We start from the raw sequence: 12,372 nt of genomic DNA, 5'->3' as shown, positions 1-12,372 counted from the left end.
TGCCTCAGTGTTATACAGTGGAAACCGCTGATCGTGATCATGTTTGTCCTGGGCCAAATTGATCACAATAAGCGCTTGATTACTATAAACAAATTGCGTAGCTTCAGTATGATAGTCCGAGAACTTGAGGGAAAGGTAACAGCGGTTTTCAAGCACACACACACATGCGCACACACACACCGACAGCTGACCTACTATAGTTAAAACGTTGATTAGTCTGGAATGACTGCCACATTATATATTATACTATATCCAGTTTCCACTGTAACTGATGGCAGTTATAAAAAAATGAAATAACCAAGAATATTCTTAGCATTAGGTTCTAACCACTTATCCACAGAGCAACAACATGTACAAATGAATAAAAGCATTTAGTTTGACAATAAATAGCACTTTTCTACCAACTGTTTCTTTCTCTTTCTGTCCAGGTAGCAACCACTTCAGTCTTTTACTGAATACATGCTTCTTATGAAAAGTGAGTTTGAAGGTTCAGGGTTAAATGATACAAACAAGTACTTCAAAAGCATAGTTGTACCTTTACCTTCCGGCAATACAAAGAAAGAAAAATGAAAGAAAAATGGCATAACACTAAAATTAAAAGTATTAACCCACAGAAGAAGAGGGTCAGTCTGAGTAGTCTTTCATTATCAAAGTTTTATGTCATCCCATCTCCACGGCCATGGTAATTAATGCAGTACATTCAGCCTTAGAATTATCTTCATGGCATTGAATAAAGAGACTGTGGTAATGAACTGTGTAAGAAGAAGGAGAAAGAGAAATTTGGCCCTTTTGGGGTTCTCGAGCTAAAGAATGGTTTTCCATTCAATGTAGCCCAAGGAAAAGAAATGGCAAAACTTCTCAATGGGAAAGAAAAGCAGCAACAATTGCACTGCTCTTGAGTCATGTCCCATCTTGAAGGGTTTCTAATCCTGGAAAGAAGTCTGCTTTAGTTGTGCCTTTGATGCCGTCGGCTCCACTTTCAGGACAGCGTGCACTGTGGCTGGTTTGTTTTCTTTAGATTTTCAACTGATGATGTTTGAGGTGGGTTCAATGCAATTCAGTTTTTTTCTTTATTAAACACAAATGTATCAACCAATCAAATAAATGCCTGTGCAGGAGACATTTCACACTAGATATCAATACATTAAGAATGATGACAATGGTTTTCATTGATCCAAATTTTTCCAATTGACCTGGAAGCTTAACTGGCTCAGGTCCAGTGATGCTTGGAGACCAACAGAAGCGACCCCTATTCCCCTTGGCACAAAGGCCACTGTGAATTGTCCTGTTTCTTTTGACATGCGTTTAAAATACACACACACACACGTTCAATTATTGGCTGTTTACACATGCGTATTGATTGGCAGCGTGATGACACGTAGGGTGTGTTGAGGCCATCTCATTATCTTGGCAGACATTTACTTTGCTGTCATGCAGTATCAAAGTACAGCCTGCACTGTGACTGAGCTGTCTGAGATGGCCGCACAGCTAATCAATTGCAGCTCATCCCATCTCCGCGCCCACTGCTGGATTCTCACAGGCTGCCCCCCCCCCCCACCACTCCTACCCCACCCCAAAATCCTGCTGCTCATTATAGTGACAACTGATAGGAGAAAGACGGAGTGGGAGCCAGAGAATAGAGAGACACTATCCTCTCTGTTGCCTGGATCATTTGGGGAAGGTTATGGAATCAATGTCTGCTCGTCATTCTTGGGCTTTAAATCATGGCTGCTGGCTTTGCATGGGCACATTCCAATAAGATCTGATTATAGACACTGTGGCTGCAATTAAAAGTCAGATGACAGCTGTCACAAAGTAACAAACAAGTGGAGCGTGAGCCGTCTTTAGAATCAGTGGTGCAGTGAACTGTGTGTGCGAGTGAAAATGATGTGTGTGTGTTGTAAGGTGCATGTAAACCAAAAGGTAATAATGCAACTGAGGACAACTAAGCCTGCACCATAACCAAGCGGGTGCCTGCAGAGAAGAAGAAGAGAGAGACTGTTAGTGACGGCCACACTTTATAGACTGTGGACACCGGGCCCAGGTGCACACAGTTGGCACTGATGCTCCTCGCTCGTCCCACATACACTCAGCACACAGGACAAACTGACAGGGAGGAGCAGGGGTCATCACACAGCTCCAGAGCCTGGAGTGCTGCTTAGACCCGCCAGAGTACAGCAGGGGGGTGACCGCTTTGGACCACAGCCCACTGTTCACCAGTATATCTTTCTACTACAGGGCCTCATTCCCCTTTAAACAATAGATATTTTAGGAAATATGCAGCTTTCAAACAATCTGCTTATTATTTATAGTGATTTGATTTTGACATAGAACAATCATTTACAGTTGTACTGATGCATATTCACCATAAAGAGTTTCTGTACCAATTGGTAATTAGGGAGTTTGGGTAGATCAATAAAGTTTATGTACTTTCTATTGAGCTCAACCTCCCACAAACAAACAAGTTGTAAGGTTGTTCCCCCATATGCAGTCTTTCAGCTAAGCTACGTGGCTCCAATGTTGAAATATTCCTTTAAAGTCAGACATCAATAAAAGAGACATTTAAAATCATGGACATGTCAAAATGACGTCTTCGAAATGTCACAACCTATAAAAGCATTTTGATTTTCTAAAGGTAAACAGATTAACTCTCCAGACAGACGAGCATTCAAAGACAAAGGAGGTAGTTCTTACTTTGATAGTGAAGCAACTTTTTTTGTACTGCCTGTTCTCTTCCTGGCTTCACTCTTTGCTCGAGGAGATGAATATAAATCAACACAAGCACATACTGTATGTGGAGTTTTGTCTCAACACAGTGAAGGCTCTCGGGCTGATATGAGAGGCTAGATGAAATTAGGATTGCTGTTGTTTATATCCAAGCTTAAAAAGAACAGAACAGAAAGGCCTTTGGCAGAAAAATCATACTGTCTTCAGTTACAGGTTTGTTTTGAATATACCCAAAGTGGGGTTCTCTTATATTACACTTTAGTGCTGCAGGCGAATATCACTGAAGACAAAACTCCCTCTTAAAGACATTCCATTTAATGCTCTGTGAACAAAGATCTTTTGCTGTGCAGTATAATCTTTCATACTGCGATACTGCAGACTCAGCAAATGTTTCACAGAAGGCAATGAGGCAAGGCAACTCGCCCTGCCATTTTCATGGGAGGACTTTGGAGAGTCACTTTCCTTCACAAAGAGCCAGGATTCCTACAGTAAAGACTAACTCATGGAAGTGGGATCCTGAATTTGTCAGAGACTTAGCTTTCTACACTTCCTCTACCACCTCTACAGCCATGCCGCAAGCCTCCCAGTCCGCATTTAAATTGCTAGCCTCCAGCCTGTTCCCATTCCGTTGGCACCAGATGCCTTTGCCTGTGTTCCTGTAACAGAACAAGTGGAAACTTTTCACTGAGTAATACAATGTGGTTTGAAGCCAGTTATATTTATCTGATCTGAGTAAGTAGGCAGACAGATAAACACTGTATCCTGCTACAGGCTACATTTGATTAATGTGTAATATAATACACTTTATAATAAGTGATACTAGCAAATATCAAATGGACTGTTCAGCACCACACCTCACAAAAAAAGTTGTGATCAGTGTGTGAAAGAAACTTTTAATTGACATTTCTCAACAATCTCCACAGTTACCTTTAAATAAATGTTTAATCCTTATTTAAAATGTGATTTCAACAAAGCCAGATGGCTGCAGGATTCACAGTTCCTTCCTCTGTGATTTATTCCAAATCACAGCAACTTTTTTTGCAGATATCCATAACTCTATGTAGTGATTATTGAAAGATGTATAATGAAATTTAGCTTGGTAGTGTTTTTTTGCCCCTTTTTTTTTAAAGCAAACCACATGTCTGGGATAGTACTATCATAAAATGATCTCAATATCAGTCAAGATTAACATGTTAGCAGAGCAGAGAACTGGATTTCTGGCCCCACAGCGGGTGTTAGACTCTGACCACAGGTCGGGGGTGGGGGGGAGATCATGGAAACTTTCTGCTGAAACCTATCATTAATTACTTGGCTTGCTGATTGCTATTTGGATGCCAGAGCTGACAGGTTATTTCGGTGAGACAGAATGTGAGAAGAAGCCAGACAGAGATGGAAGCAGTCTCTGATTATAACGACCAGTACGAAAGCTCCAGCCATTTCCTCACCTTGAAATTTGCTCTGACTGCCTGTGTAACTTGGTGCCAGACCGTCAGCACAGTGCACAGGTGGGAGGATATGAAAAGGAGGACGTTTTAGTCAGGTGAAGCAGTGCAAAGTGAAAAAAATTGCGTGTCATTCCGCTAGCACTCTTTGGGCATACTCACAGAAAAAACAGAATCACGCTTAAAATAAATGTAAAACCACAATTTTACTCGGACACTCGTGTGTATGTGTTTGAACTGGTGGTGGTGAGAGTGAGGCAGGAACACTGGTTAATATTACTCACCCCTTTCGATGAAGTGCTACCTCCAGCCAACCCCATGCCTCAGTGTTGTGAAGCTTAACATTCAGCTGGATGACAGAGAATGACTAAACCCATGGATTACAGATTGGTATCATGGGACTGAACAGTTTTCTTATTGAAAATCAGCAGCAGTATCAGTGTGATGCTTCTGATCAATGAACCAATACCAGATCAGAGGAGCAACTGACAAAACTGTATTATGCAACTGGATCAGAAGTGAGATGTTGCCTTTGCATGCTTCATTTAATCAGGAGAGTTAATACACTTTTTTATAATTTCCATAATTACACTGTTATTCAGCTTTTTCCTTAGCAGAGACACAGTTTTTCTATATACACAGTACCACACTATATCCTCATTATCAAAGTCATGCCCCGCCATATGGTCTGATCAACACTGGCACAGGCAAAGTCGGTCCTTTAGGCATATAGGCCCATTCAAGTAGCAATTAAAAGAGAAAAAGTCACTTAATCAGCTTTTTATTACTATACGATACAGGAACTATGTGCATATAAATTGCTGCTTTCAAAAGATCTGGATTTCTGCTGACTCAAACACCTCCGTCTCTTTCTCTGGAGATTTACCATGTAATGGGAAAGCAGCAGCCAGGGCTTTTTTTACCCCGCTTCTCCAACTTGAATTGAATTGGTCCCAAGAGCTATCAGCGTAAATTCAGAAGGTAGACTACAGCACATTTTGCTCATAAATCACAAAAAAGGTGCTGTAATTCAGAGTAGAGGCTTGTGTAGGGAAGAATGTGTCATTGGGTGGGAAGAGATAGTGGAACATTCAGCCTGTGGTTTGCTACAGTTTACTGTAACAATAATACTTGAGAGGGCATTTTTACTCAACTGAGCCAAACACATTTAGCATCAACACAGCACTGATAACAGCACCAACACTCTCCCATGTGCACTATAGATTTAACACCATTGTAACCTTGTGTGAACCGACTGGAGCACTTGTGTTTGAATAGGAAAATAAAAAAATTGCATTTAAAAAAATTAAATCGTATTAGAAAAGCTGTCATCAAAGGGAAAGATCTAAATCGGAGTGTCCCAATTAGTTTTCCCCAAGAGCCAAATCAAATCAAGCATGCAAAGCCAAGGGGCTATTTTTTATTAATAGTAGTTGTTGTAATAATTTAAGGCTGGAATTTTCTTGAGTGTCATCACACAAGAAAACATCAGCATCTAGATACATTTTTACTGTATACCTTACCTGCCTATATAGTCTTAACACAAGCATGGGGATGTTATATTTCCCTCCTCTTGATAAAAAACAACATAAGTCCTTTTTTAATAAGGGAACTTACAAATGCAGCAAGTTTCCTGAAAATGGCTGTGTCAACTTTTCTTTAAAGGTCTGACATAATGGTCAATTTTCCATGTTTCATTTGGCCCAACAATCACACCAGAGGGGCACCTCAGTCACGGAAGGAAAAAAGGAAGAAGTAAGGTCTCAGTTACGCTCCATTGTGAACAGCTATGAAATCTCTGATGCAGTGTTATTTTTGTTAAAGTCTGCATGAAGAATGAATCCCATCCATGCACTGTAGACTGGCAATATTCTGAGCATCGTCACTATGAATCAGATCAAAATGATGACATCCAATAAGATGTCATCTTTTTTGTCTGTTTCTTATAAAGATGAATTTCAGATTCAGCACCAATTTATCCTTTCAATGCATGTGCAGTATCCAGTGCTACCGACTGCAACAAGCCAGTTTGGTGGGTGCATAGACATCAATACACCCTAAACGTATGTCACACAGACCCTCGCATAACTTGATGTTGCGAAACGTACAAAACTGACTTAAGTAATCAGAGCTAAGCTGTTTTCGGAGAGATTATCCGATCGGATTCATTCCCAACAAGAAAATGTTCAAAACCTGAAGGCCTGCGGTGGCACCCGGGTAGAGTATGCAGGAGGCAAGACATGGTGTATGAATTCCTGGTTTACAGCACATTGACACTGGTCTTAACCCTCATCCAAAAAAGCTCTCAAAACTCAATTAGATATCATCTTTTGTATCCGTCGCATGTTAGAAACGACCAAGGACAAGACGGGAACCATCTGAATAATGTTGTTTTGCAGTAAGAGGAGAGGGGAGAGCTACAAACCCCTCCTGCAGGTTATCACTGTTTCAACAACCATCATTAGCAGCTGATCAAACCACATCACAGGGGAAAACAAAACACAGCCACAGCCACCACGTGATGAACTAAGGGATCAATGCAGTGGACAGGTTCAGCACCATTGGGGGAAATTTATTGGTGTGTCCGTGAGCCCAGGGCCGCTTCACTGACGACAGAGACAGTTCAAGGTGCACCTGGCTGCTCCTTAAGTTAACTGCAGTCATCAGACACACAGGCCAGTGGTTTTATGGACTCTGAAATAAAGTTAGTTTATGAGCCCATTTCCTCTTTATGTGGAATGATCGTGTCAGTAAGCTCTCAGAGCACCACAGAATTTGAATAGGTGGTCTTAATAGCTGCATCCTACTCCTTGAGACTGAATGAAAATAAATTAATGGATTAATTTCTCAGATCAACCAGCAAATACCATCTCTTACTGGCTGCTTCATCAAGTGAAATGTAGTCAGAGTAAATTTATATTTCTATGGTTTAATCATAGGTGGTATTTTGACTTTTTAGTTCGGTTCATATCCCATCCAACAACATGGAGGAGGCAGGATTTATGACCTATACAGCAATCTCCTGTTGCATTATTCATAAAGAGCCGGCACCCAATTCTGCGGACATCCTGCTTAGTTCATGTCTGAAAATGGCTCCACTGAATATTTCACATCAAAACAAGGGCTGGGCGATTAATTGAATTTCAATCACGATTATGATTATGGCTTCTAGGAATTATGAAAACAAAGTAATTGGAATGAAAGGATTACTATCCCACTTTTGTTTTTGTAATGGGGCTCTCTGTTGTTCACACAGGCAGTGCTTCTGCTGTGTGTGAGGTTTCTGGCAGAACAACTGTACTTCCTCGAATAAAAGTCTCGTTATAGACTCAACTAAATGCCGGGACACTACATCGGCCCGCCACTGCAAAATTATTGCCACTGCTGCCTCAGGATCAGGGCAGACACACATTATAGGTCTGGTATTCTTGCACCTTGCTGAATTACCGTACTGTATTACCTCCCACCTCACTCCTCTGCTAAATTGCACTTACTTGACACTTCAACAATAAAACCAACACTAATCACAAGTTATTAGGACATGTACAGTACTTGAAGTTTACTTTGTGTTTGTTTGAATTGCTTTAGAGTTTATGAGACACACACACGAACATGCACAACATGAGACGTAATGTGGCGCACATCAGGGTTTAAATGGCTGGAAAGATAATAATTAAATACAAGACAATTAAAATGTGATCGTCAGTTTGTTTGTGTGGAGCGACAGAGAGGAGCACACACACATACCTGCATACGCCCTCCATGATTACATAAATATAAATTCAGACATTTTTTTAATTTGAGCGATTAGAAAAGAGCAGAGGAGCAGAATCAAGTTGCTGCACCACACTGTGCACTCAGGTAGTGTAGACACTTAACATGCACGCCGAAATGATTTAAATGAGTTCAATGTGATGTTTCCAAAGTCATTAAGTAATCGTGTTTAATAATCATGATTACAATATTGACCAAAATAACCGTGATTATTTTGCCATAATCAAGCAGCCCTAATCAAAGCTATTCATTCTGGCAGCACTGTGAATTTGCAAGAGTTGCAACAGTTTATTAATGAAATGTTCACCATTTTCACCAGCGCATTGTTTATAAAATATGATGGAGTCAGTATCATTCAGTGATGATGATCTTGGAGACATTTTACAAGCTAGAGGAAGAAGGAGAAGACCACAGACCCCATTCAGAACAGTTCAGGACGGTTTGCGGTCCTGCTAAGGATCCTATACCCTCATCCGAGACGAAGACCATACCTGGATCCCACTGACCCATGCAGAGAAGCATCAGGTATCTGTTTGAGGCAAAAAAACATATCCTTTTCTTTTTCATTAGCTGTTAGCATTCTCCTTACATGGATTTTCACTCAGCTTCAATCTCATGTTTCCTTTCTTGTTATGCTTTTCCCTGAGGTATTCGTTGCTACAGTTCATTACCATAAACCCTCTCAGCAACAACACACATCTACACACATGCGAACTAAGCCTCTATCAAATGAAGATGGATATTCAGACTGGATGCATGTACCACAATTGTAGCCTCCTTCAGTTATTTTTCAAATAAATGATTTTGTTTTACGGACCGAAATACACTTTGCATGCAAAACAGTGCACAGAGGACCTCAGCACACATTCAATTTCATGCAGTTCAATTACTGTTTCACTTAACAGCTATATCAGGTACTATTAAGTAATTAGTAGTCCCAGTAATGGAGCGGGGGACATTAATCAGCCTGTGGAAAGGTTGTAGTGAGAACATTTAGCCCAATATGCCAGTGTTTCCCCAACGAAAACAACACTGATCATCATCAGTGATAAATTGTAGGTAATTTGACAGTATAGGAGTATTTGACTACATTTATCAAACAGACCTATTTTAAGACCTACAGCAAGAAGCCAGTAGGAAGTGATGTGCTCTTACTTTCTCCAGCATAAAGTCTACAGCTGTGACTCAGCCTTCCTGTTCTACGCGGCACACGAAGACTGCCTCCTTCAGGTGGCCCCTGAATTGGGACACAGCTTATGGTTCAGATGATGTTTGAGTGAGGGAAATACTGTCAATCATCTATTATACAACATTTATCCATAACCTCACAAAGGCACAGCGAGAAAAGCATTGCTTGAGGGATTGCTTTGCTAGGATCACATTTTCATGCCAAGTAGAAATGAACTCAAAACCAAAGGACATCAGACTATCTCTTGGGTTTGCTTGAATTAATGAGCATGTTGAGTTGAAATTATAATGACAGAACGTATGAACATAACACATCTTAGCTGCAGCACTGTTTGATAGCTTGAAATGAGTCACCTCTCCCACCCACTCAGAGCTGGCACATAATGAAATTAATGCTTTGGGTATACAAGCCAGTGAGACAGATGCTGCTCATTGCACTTTGGTTTGTTAAAGTAGAACCATGTGAACAAGTGTTTGTGTCTGAACTAAATGCTAGGCCCTCTTGGGCGGCCGTGGCTCAGCAGTAGAGCAGGTCGTCCAATAACCAGAAGGTTGGCGGCTCAATCCCCACTGCCACTCACCACAACCAAGGTGCCCTTGAGCAAGGCACCACCCCCTCAACATCTGCTCCCCAGGCACTGCAACAGCAGCCCACCGCTCCAGTATATGTGTACATGGCATCTGTCAATGTGTGTTTCATCCAGGTGCCATGGATGGGTTAAATGCAGAGAACAATTTCATGTATGCATGTTAAACGTGACAATAAAAGTCTTCTTCTTCTTCTTCTATCTACTGGGGCAACATACTGGTGAAGTCCCCACAGACCTCAGACTAATCCTGGAAAACTCCCATGCTGTTGTAAGAACCAGGGACTGGTGTTTTCACACTGGGAGTTGTTTTTTTTAAATCATATTTCAGCCCTGAGTGTGGGGAAGGTCGTCCAATTACTTGCATCACAGCGGGAGGCACACTTCTGGAAGACAGAAGGAGATTCTGTCATCCCTCCCAGTGTGTGTGTTAGTGTGTGTTTACGGGTTTAAGGATTTTAGGCGGGAATCTCAAAGCAGAGCCCCCCTGCCATACTGTTGACCTGTTTGGTTGCAGGGTCAGCCTGTGATGTTCATCAGAACAGTGGGCTCTCCCACTGAACATCTCATTTGGACAGAAAATCTGCACCGTGCATCAGGTCTCTCATCAAATTTGCGGGAGTGGATTAACACCAGAGTCAGTTAAAAACCTTGTGCGTCAGTATACACATGCTAGAAAATAACCTGACAAAAGCCCTTTTCAGACATGTAACAGCCATCCTGATCCGATCACAAGTGGACAGCTCTGAGTTAAGGTGGGAACACGCCCACAACACCTTGAGTACACATTTTAAAGAGAGATTTAATCTCTCAAACCCATGTTCAGTGATGGGACACGCTGACCAACACATAGTAATTAAAAAAAACACTACAAGGTACATGTTGAACATGGATTTATCCAGCTTTTAGTTCCTCCGACTTATGTTTTCTCGAGCAAACTTTTGCCAGACAAAATCCAGTCTGACTGCAGCTGGAAGGAGGACAGACCCAAGATCCCGGAACTGCCCCCTTCATCCCTCAGGTCTGATCTCCACAAAACTCTGCCCCACTTTACATACAACTGGTAAAGCTCCAAAAATAGACACTGTGCATATAAGGCAGTTTCGTATTTTCTCTGTCCACCACTTTCATATAGTGTTTAATATGCATTTCCTGACATCCTGCCAGCCTTTGTTTTCCACTCTCTTCATTACGACATGTAAATCACCTTGAGGGACGTTGAACTTGCTTCCAATTATAAACATCATCCTCATTTTATTTTTTGTCAAAGTTGAAAGCAGGGTCTTCTTCTTTGATGTGTTTATGGACTGAAATGTACAGCAAAACAGCCATGAATTCATGAAACTCTAACACAGGGGCTGTGAAGGTATAGGGATGCGATTGCTTCTTGCTCTAGTCCCTGTTTGGCAGCTGACTTAATTGGGATTGGATTTTGAAGCGCACATTAATTATCTGCCTCCCTGTAGTCAATTATTAATTATTATTCCTGTCACCCTCCTGCAGATATACAGTATAAGGGGTACACTGGCAGTAAATCGCTTATTGATGGTGCCTTTCAGCTGTTTACCCCCTGAAATCCCACTGCTTTGCTGCATGTAAGCCCAGTCCACTGACAGAAAGCCAAAGAGACAACTGTTCTTCCTCAAACTAGTCAACAAGTTCACTTTGGTTGCAGTGTTTCCCAGCCCCTGCTTGCCCTTCTTTTCTTTTTAGCCCGCAGCGTCTATCAAAACACATTACATTGTCCTGTGTCAGCGCCGCCACAGCCCGCCTGCGTTGGCTCTCCAGAGACTGACACGTTTGTTGTGGTGGCCTCACTCTGGGCATCATGCAGACTGGTTCCTCTGTGTGTGTGTGTGTGTGTGTTTCTGCTCAGTGTGGGTATGAGTTTATTTAGACTCCCTGGCAGGCTGAGTCGTGGCCACAAACAGTAGACCACAAGGGCTGTTGACATGACACCACACACACGCACACACACCCTCAATACAAATGCACACATCCAAACACCCACACACACACACTCGCACATGCACACATATTTCAGGGAAGATGGTCTGTCACTGTCCCCAACTCTATAATCCCTCACTGAGCCAATGAACAAACATGACAAAGCTGACAGGCCGTAGCTGTTGGCTAGCATCTAATTCAAGTTCAGCTGTGGAAGTCTGCTCCTCTATTTCATATATGCACACACTCAGTTTACCATCTCCAGTGTGTGTCAGGCTTCTTTTTTACTTTTATTGTTGATGTCACACACCTCACCTCAGCCTTTTTATAAATCCAAGCTTCACCACAAGAGGCGGACAGCTGTAAACCTTTGCAGTATTCTCCATTATCCTGTTTTGCCTTTTAAACGACTTTTCACCTCAGAGCAGAATATCTATTACCAGACTTATTCCACTCCCTAATGACTTTTACATTATCCCCTTAAGCAGCTACACTTTATCATCAACAATCCATGACCTCATTAATTTGATCATACTTTCAAGGGAAGGGCATTATAAATAATGACTTTGATCAATTATTGTTCATTTTAATGATGAAGTAATTATTAAGGCAAATTCTTCCAAAGTGCACCAATAAATTGCTGAAGTGTCATTCATTTGATCTGTAAGCCTGAGGAAATACATGTCATAAAAAACTTAACAGGGTCG

General features: G+C 41.6%; 1 long non-coding RNA gene across 3 annotated transcripts in view; it reads right to left on the bottom strand.

Moving 5' to 3' along the window:
- LOC138406724 (uncharacterized) overlaps positions 1 to 12,372 on the bottom strand; it is a 64,407-nt gene that overhangs the window by 8,245 nt on the left and 43,790 nt on the right. The gene's annotated exons all lie outside the window — the stretch shown is intronic.

Source organism: Paralichthys olivaceus, chromosome 23 (genome assembly GCF_024713975.1).
Source record: "Paralichthys olivaceus isolate ysfri-2021 chromosome 23, ASM2471397v2, whole genome shotgun sequence".
NCBI classification, from domain to species: Eukaryota; Metazoa; Chordata; class Actinopteri; order Pleuronectiformes; family Paralichthyidae; genus Paralichthys; species Paralichthys olivaceus.
Note: the sequence above shows the minus strand (reverse complement) of the source record. Positions and strands in the feature narration are given on the sequence as shown.